Here is a 7,421-nt window from a genome sequence, read left to right on the forward strand (position 1 = left end):
AAAAAGGATGAGTTTGTGTCCTTTGTAGGGACATGGATGCAGCTGGAATCCATCATTCTTAGCAAACTATCACAAGAACAGAAAACCAAACACCGCATGTTCTCACTCATAGGTGGGAACTGAACAATGAGATCACTTGGACTCGGGAAGGGGAACATCACACACCGGGGCCTATCATGGGGAGGGGGGCGGGGGGAGGGATTGCATTGGGAGTTATACCTGATGTAAATGACGAGTTGATGGGTGCAGCACACCAACAAGGCACAAGTATACATATGTAACAAACCTGCACGTTATGCACATGTACCCTACAACTTACAGTATAATAATAATAAATAAATTAAAAAAAAAAAAAAAAAAGCTACAAACTTATTTCCAAACAAGTAGCCTCTGTTCATACATATTATGCTAGGTACCTAGATGGGAGCACCTTTTACTATTACACATGCTCCCAGGTTGTGTGTTAATAATGGATACAAGCTTTGACATTATACCAGTCCTGTCCTGCATGAGTAAGATGTGTCATCAAATGTAGAAATATGGCAGGTTTCTTGGCAGCCATTTCTGGATGAACTATTTCCAGCAAAAGCAGTAACTTATCAAGCAGTTTCAAGTGAAGTACCCAACTAGGAATCTAACTTTACAATGACTGATAGACTCCCAGCTTTAAGAAATAAACCAATCAGCAATTCTAAGCCGCATGAAGAGAAATCACCCCAGAATAAGAAATCACAACCGGGAAATGATAAACCATTATCAAAAGCAGCCCTGAAAAATCAAAGGAAATATAAAGCTAAGAAAACTACAAAGCAGGAAGTAAGAAGTGACAAGAGTCCAGATTTGACACCTACCTCTGTCCCGCAGAGCACACCCTGAAATACAGTGTCTCACTTAACATCTGGAAACACTGAGATAGATGAAAATTCAAGAACCTAAAAAGCCAAAAGCAACTGACTCTCAATTAACATCTGGAAATCCTGAGATAGACGAAAAATTCAAGAACCTAAAAATCCAAAAACAGCTGAACCTCAAAGAACACAGCAACTGAAACATAGCTAGAAAAACAATGAGTTAGAAAAATAAAAGATACTTCCCTTCTTCAAGAGCTGGAAGATTTGAAAATGGTTACTTAAAGATTCACAGAGAGCAGATTTATTAGAATAAATCCATAGAAACACATCTGGGTTAAATCCAGGAGAGCACCCTGAATATCCATGTACCCACACTTAATGCTCAAACATTATATTAACCATTTACCTAAGCTTTTGCACATTTGGGAAATTAGGTATTAATGACCACTAAGTCAACATCTTTCAATGCAAGTTATAGAAAATATACATATGCATTTCTTAGGTAAGTTTGATAGACTAAAAGACAAATATCTTGACACTCAGTAGAGACCAGTATTTACTATATAAATGAATATGGGTATTTTAAACTAAAACAAATAAATGTAACTCATTAGACCACAATCCAAAAGAAGTTAATAAAAACAAGGCAAACAAAAGTTTGCTTCTGTAACTTTAGAATGAATATTTGTTTCTTTCTCTTCAACTTATATTCACTCACTGATATGCTTTGGATGTTCATCTCTTCCAAATCTCATGTCGAAATGTGATCCCCAATGTTGGAGGTGGGGCCTAATGGAAGGTGTTTGTGTCATGGGAGTGGATTCCTCATGAATGGCTTAGTGCTGTTCTCATGATAGTGAGTTCTCACAAGATCTGGTTGTTTCCACCGTGAGTGGAAGCTTCTGAGGCCTCACCAGAAGCAGATGTCAGCACCACACTTCTTGTACTATCTTCAGAACCATAAGCCAATTAAAAGTGTGTGGCACCACCCCCTGCTCTCTTGCTCCCACTGTCACCATGTGACATGCCTGCTCCCCCGTTCACCTTCCACCATGATTGTAAGCTTCCTGAGGCCCTCACCAGAAGCAGATGCCAGCACCACACTTCCTGTACTCTCTGTAGACCTATGAGCCAATTAAACTTCTTCTTTTCTTTATAAATTCCCCAGCCTCAGGCATTTCTTTATAGCAATGCAAAAATGGCTTAATACAGAAAATTGGTACTGGGGAGTAGGGCATTGCTATAAAGACCTGAAAATGTGGAAGCAACTTTAGAACTAGGTAACCGACAGAGGTGAGAAGAGTTCGGAGGGCTCTGAGGAAGACAGGAAGATAAGGGGAAGTTTGGAACTTCTTAGAGACTAATTAAATGGTTGTGACCAAAATACTATTAGAAATATGGATAGTGAAGGCTAGGCTGACAAGGTATCAGATGGAAATGAGGAATTTATTGGGAACTGAAGCAAAGGTCACCCATGTTACACTCTCCCAAATAATTTGGTTTCATTGTGTTCATGTCCTAAGGATCCATGGAAACCTGATCTTAAGAATGATGACTTAGGGTATTTTGCAGAAGAAATTTCTAAGCAGCAAAATGTTCAAGAAGTGGCCTGACTGCTTCCAAAAACCCATAATCAGATAAGGGAGCAAAGGAATGACTTAAAGTTGGAATTTATGTTTAAGAGGGAAGCAGAGTATAAAACTTTAGAAAATTTGCAGCCTGGCCGTGTAGCAGAGAATTTAACCAGGCTGCAGAGAAACCACTTGCTAGAGAGATTAGCATGACCACAACAGAGCCAAGTGCTAATATCCAAGACAGTGGGGAAAAGACCCCAAAGGCATTTCAGAGATCTTGAAGGCAGTACTCCCCATTACAGGCCCAGAAGCCTAGGAGGAAAAAAATGATTTCCGGAGCCAGACCTGGGACACCACTGCCCTCCACAGGTTTGGGATGCTGCTTCCTGCATCCTGCCTGCTCCAGCTCCAGCTGCAGCTCATAAGTCCCCAGGTATACCTCAGGCCACCACTCCAGAGGTTGCAACCCATATGCCTTGGTGGCTTATGTGGTGTTAAACCTGCGGGTGCACAGAATGCAAGAATGAAGGAAGCTTGACAGCTTCTACCTAGATATTAGAGGCTATATGAGAAAGCCTGGGTGCCCAGATAGAGGCCTGCTGCAGAGGCAGAACCCCCACAGAGAACTTCCACCAGGGCAATGCTGAAGGGAAATGTGGGGTTGGAGTCCACATGTTCAAGTCACCACTGGGGCACTGCCTAGTGGAGCTGTGGGAAGGGAGCCACCACCATCCAGACCCCAGAATGGTAGATACACCAGCATTGTGCAGCCTATGCCTAGAAAAGGCATAGGCACTCAACTCCAACCCATGAGAGGAGCTATGGGGGATGAATCTTGCAGAGACACAGAGGCAGAGCTGTCCAAAGCCTTTGGAGCCCACCCCTTGCACCAGTGTGCCTTGCATGTGGGACATGGAGTCAAAGGAGATTATTTTGGAGCTTTAAAATTTAATGACAGCCCTGTTGGGTTTCAGACTTCTGCGGACTTATTGCCTCTTTCTTTGGGCCAATTTATCCCTTTTGGAAGGGTAATATTTATCCAATGCCTGTAGTACCATTGTATCTTGGGAGGAGATAACTTGTTTTTATTTTATGGGCTTGTAGGTAAAAGGAGATGAGCTTCAGATGAGACTTAGTACTTTGAACTTGATGCTGGAATGAGTTAAGACAGAAGAGCTGGCAGGGGAAGATTGTATTTTGTAATGTAAAAAGAACATGAGATTTAAGTGGCCTGGGGAGGAGTTACAGAGTTTAGATGTTTGCCCCCTTCAAATCTCATGTTGAAATGTAATACCCAATGTTGGAGGTATGACCGAATGGGAGGCGTTTGGATCATGGGACAGATCCCTCATGAAGGCCTTGGTGCTGTCCCCTTGATAAGTGAATTCTCACAAACTCTGGTTGTTTTAGTGTGTGGCACCTCTTCCCGCTCTCTCTTGCTCCCACTTTCACCATGTGAGATGCCTGCTCCCCCTTCACCTTCCACAATGTGTGGAAGCTTCCGAGGCCTCACCAGAAGCAGATGCCAGCACCAAACTTCTTGTACTATCTTCAGAACCATAAGCCAATTAAACCTCTTTTATTTATCAATTACCCAGCCTCATATAGTTCCTTATAGCTGTGCAAAAATGGCCTAATACATTCACCGAATTGCTTGACATAAACTGAAGCAGTAAATTTGGGGAAAACTGAATTTCTTTCTAGTCCACTACCTTAGGAGGGCCTGAAAATTCCATTAGTGCATTTTTAAACCAGGACTCAGGCCTCGCTCTATTCAATGAGTGTATATATTTGAGGAGCCTCAGAAGAGTCTGAATACGCAGTCAAGTGTTGTCATTCTCCTCATGAAAGGAATTTGGGCAATCTCTTTGATGGAACAGTCAGTGATGGAGCTGGACACACAATTCTGGTGTGCTGAGCCAACCATTTATTTATGCATACTCATTTTGTGCCTCCTACAAGCTAATCTTTGTGTGAATACAGCCAAGATATCATGAAAAGTCCCATGTGGAGTCTGTTTGGAAGGACATTAGTAATACATTTGAAAGGTTCCAGCAGATAACACAACTGAAAAAAAAAAAAAAAAAAAACTAAAGTACTAGAATGAGAAAAAAAGAATACTAAGTGACAAGAAAGTCACCCAGAGGGTAGAGGCTCCATTTAGCTGCTGACCTGTGATTCCACTGTGGAGAGGACGTGAGAAGTTCCGTTTCCTGCAGCTCTCTCTGAGGCCACAGTGGCTGACACAGAACTGCTCTGCAGCAGCAAGTCTCTGCCTGTGCAGTGTCTAGCAGAGGCAGGTGATGGCTGCAGAGAATGGAGAGGGCACTATCTGCCTGGAGAGTGGTAGGTCTGCTGTGGATTTTCTCTGCTTTCAGTTTTATTTTGAATACAGGTTTGAATTGTGGACACTGTTGCAGAACATGGAATCTCTCAAGTTTTCTACATAGCCGATTCTAGGTGTGATCACAATCCACACCTGGTTCTGGAGAACAATGCCACTTTCCTCCTGTGGAGAGGCAGGATGCTATAATCAAACTGCAGTATGTGGAGGCAGACTGTGACTTGGGGAGCGTGTTCCTGCTTGCTGGTTCTTAACACTACATTGATGGTGGCCAGGCAAAAGACAAACAGGCATGCGTGACAAGAAACTGACCTTAGGTGGAGTCCCAGAGAAAGTCTTGGAATGCCACCTTCTACTGCTGTTGCTCTATGACCCTCATCCTTTTCTTAATCTCTTGGCTGGAGAAACTTTAGGAAAAGCCTTTCCTTCCCTCAGCTCCTGGAAACTCATTTGACGTCTGGTTCCTGTCATCCTTGCAGCCTAACCTTTTCTCTGGGAGAACCTGATTGAAGAGTGTGACCAAGAGATTTATTCTCAAGGCTGCCATCAGAGATAAAAGAAGGGTCTGGGAATGCAATGAAGAATTAGAAGCCTCAAAATCAAGCCATGTTTCACAGGTTCCATTTGCACTTGGGGAGGGAAGGGGAGAAGAGAAAAGAAGGATGTTTCCGCGCTTGCTCCTGCTGCGCTCCGGCTGAGAAACCACACAGCGACCATCCTGCTGGACTCCTCTCCTTGCCCATGACGCTCGCTATGGGAATAGGGACCCAGGTAGCATATTTGTCATTCACACTTTCCTGAAATCAGCATCATACAATCACCAGCTTCCTTAGCATCTGCTCTCTGTCCATTCCATAATAGATACCTCTCATTTTGTTCACATTGATATACAGTTTACTGAGTCCTTTCACATTAGTTCACTCAAATCAATTTCCTGAGGAAAGCACCATGTGAGGTTTTTGGGGGTCTAACAGTGAACAAGACTTGGAAGGCCCTTGTCCTCAGGGAGCTTACAGCCCAGTGGGGAGACAGGCATGGCCAATACAAGAAATCAATGACAGTAAAGTAATTGCACGTTGCTGTAAGTGTTGTAAAGCAAACAAATAGGACCTGAGATAATGCATATACTATTAAGAATTATACTAAATGCAAATCAATACAATTCTCAAGTTAAAAGGCAGGAGAGGAAGTGGGAGTGACTGCTTGATGAATACAGGGTCTCCTTTGGAGGTAATGAAAATGTTTTGGAACTAGATAGCAATGATAGTTGCACAACACTGTGAATGTACTAAATGCCACTGAATTGTTCAATTTAAAATGGTTTAATTTCATGTTATGTGAACTTCACCTCAATAAAAAACAAAGAAACAATACTCTGTGCTTATCTGCTCATATATCTGATATCACTCATCATAATCATATCCAACTTTATTTGCTGGAAAACTACAAGTTTATGTTTTGTTTTGTACCACAATACCCATTCAAATTTGATATAGACTTAAAATCTTCTACTATGTTATATATAAGTATATATGTTACATAGTACATATGTTACATAGCATATGTGTTACATATTTTATATATATAAAACATGTGTTTTATATATACATATAACTTTTCTATATGTACAGTGTTAACTTTGACACAAGGCTATCTCCATACTTTGAGTTCCTACATAACAAATTGCAACTTAGCATATAAACAAAGTGAAACCTAATTTAGGAGTATAATTTTTAAGCTTGTTGTAACAAACAGCCAGATATCAGCCAATCATAAGCAGTCAAGCAGTCAAGCTTCAGCCAATCACAGGCAGCCAACTGATAAGGCCATGTCCTAATAAGGCAATGCCTAACTACAACTAATGAAACTGTTTCTGTGCTTTACTTCCAGGTTCTGTCTGTAAATGCTCGCTGCTCATGTAGAGTGGAGCTCTCTGAATCTCTTCTGGTTCTGAATGCTGCCTAATTCATGAATTATTCTTTGCTCAAATACAATCTGTTAAATTTATTTTGTCTAAAGTTTTTCTTTTAAGAATAAATAATTGAATTGCCTTTTGCTATTAACATAGACCCATTTCCTTTCATAGAAGGGTAGCAGACATCTTGTGTGAAATTCCTGTGTCTCATTGTCTGTAGTAAATTTTTCCTTAGTCTTTTCCTCCAGGCTGAGCTATCCCAGGACTCTTTGTATTTTCTTCCTGATCAAGTTTCCCATCCCTTAAAGTCTTACTGTGATTATCTGTAAAGCCCACCCTATGGTCTTCATATTCTTTCCTCACTGAGGTTACCTTATGGGGCTCTTTGCAGTGTTCTCTCCTACAAGGGTACCCCTGGATGGTGCCAGATAGGCACATGCACTGAACACAGAGGCTCCACATGCTGGGATATGTTGTCCTGGCTCCATCTTTCATAATTCGTACCTTTTTTGCACTCAGTGAGCTCTCCTGAGTTTTGGTTTCACCTGTCCATTCTGCCTCTCCGGGCCAGCTCCACACTGGTCTCCACACTAGTATCTTATAAATACATTTCTGATATCTTCTCTAATTGAATAAAGTGATCGAATTGTTCAAATATCATGGAGATGAATGCCTTACTCAAAGACAGCAGACAGTATTAATATGCTCCAGCCTTTACACAAGAAAGATCACGCATG

At 41.6% G+C, this 7,421-nt stretch overlaps 1 pseudogene; it reads left to right on the top strand.

Moving 5' to 3' along the window:
• LOC112631014 overlaps nt 1–911 on the top strand; it is a 31,853-nt pseudogene extending 30,942 nt beyond the window's left edge.
• The last annotated feature ends 6,510 nt before the right edge of the window (nt 912–7,421 follow it).

This window comes from Theropithecus gelada, chromosome 9 (assembly GCF_003255815.1).
Source record: "Theropithecus gelada isolate Dixy chromosome 9, Tgel_1.0, whole genome shotgun sequence".
NCBI classification, from domain to species: Eukaryota; Metazoa; Chordata; class Mammalia; order Primates; family Cercopithecidae; genus Theropithecus; species Theropithecus gelada.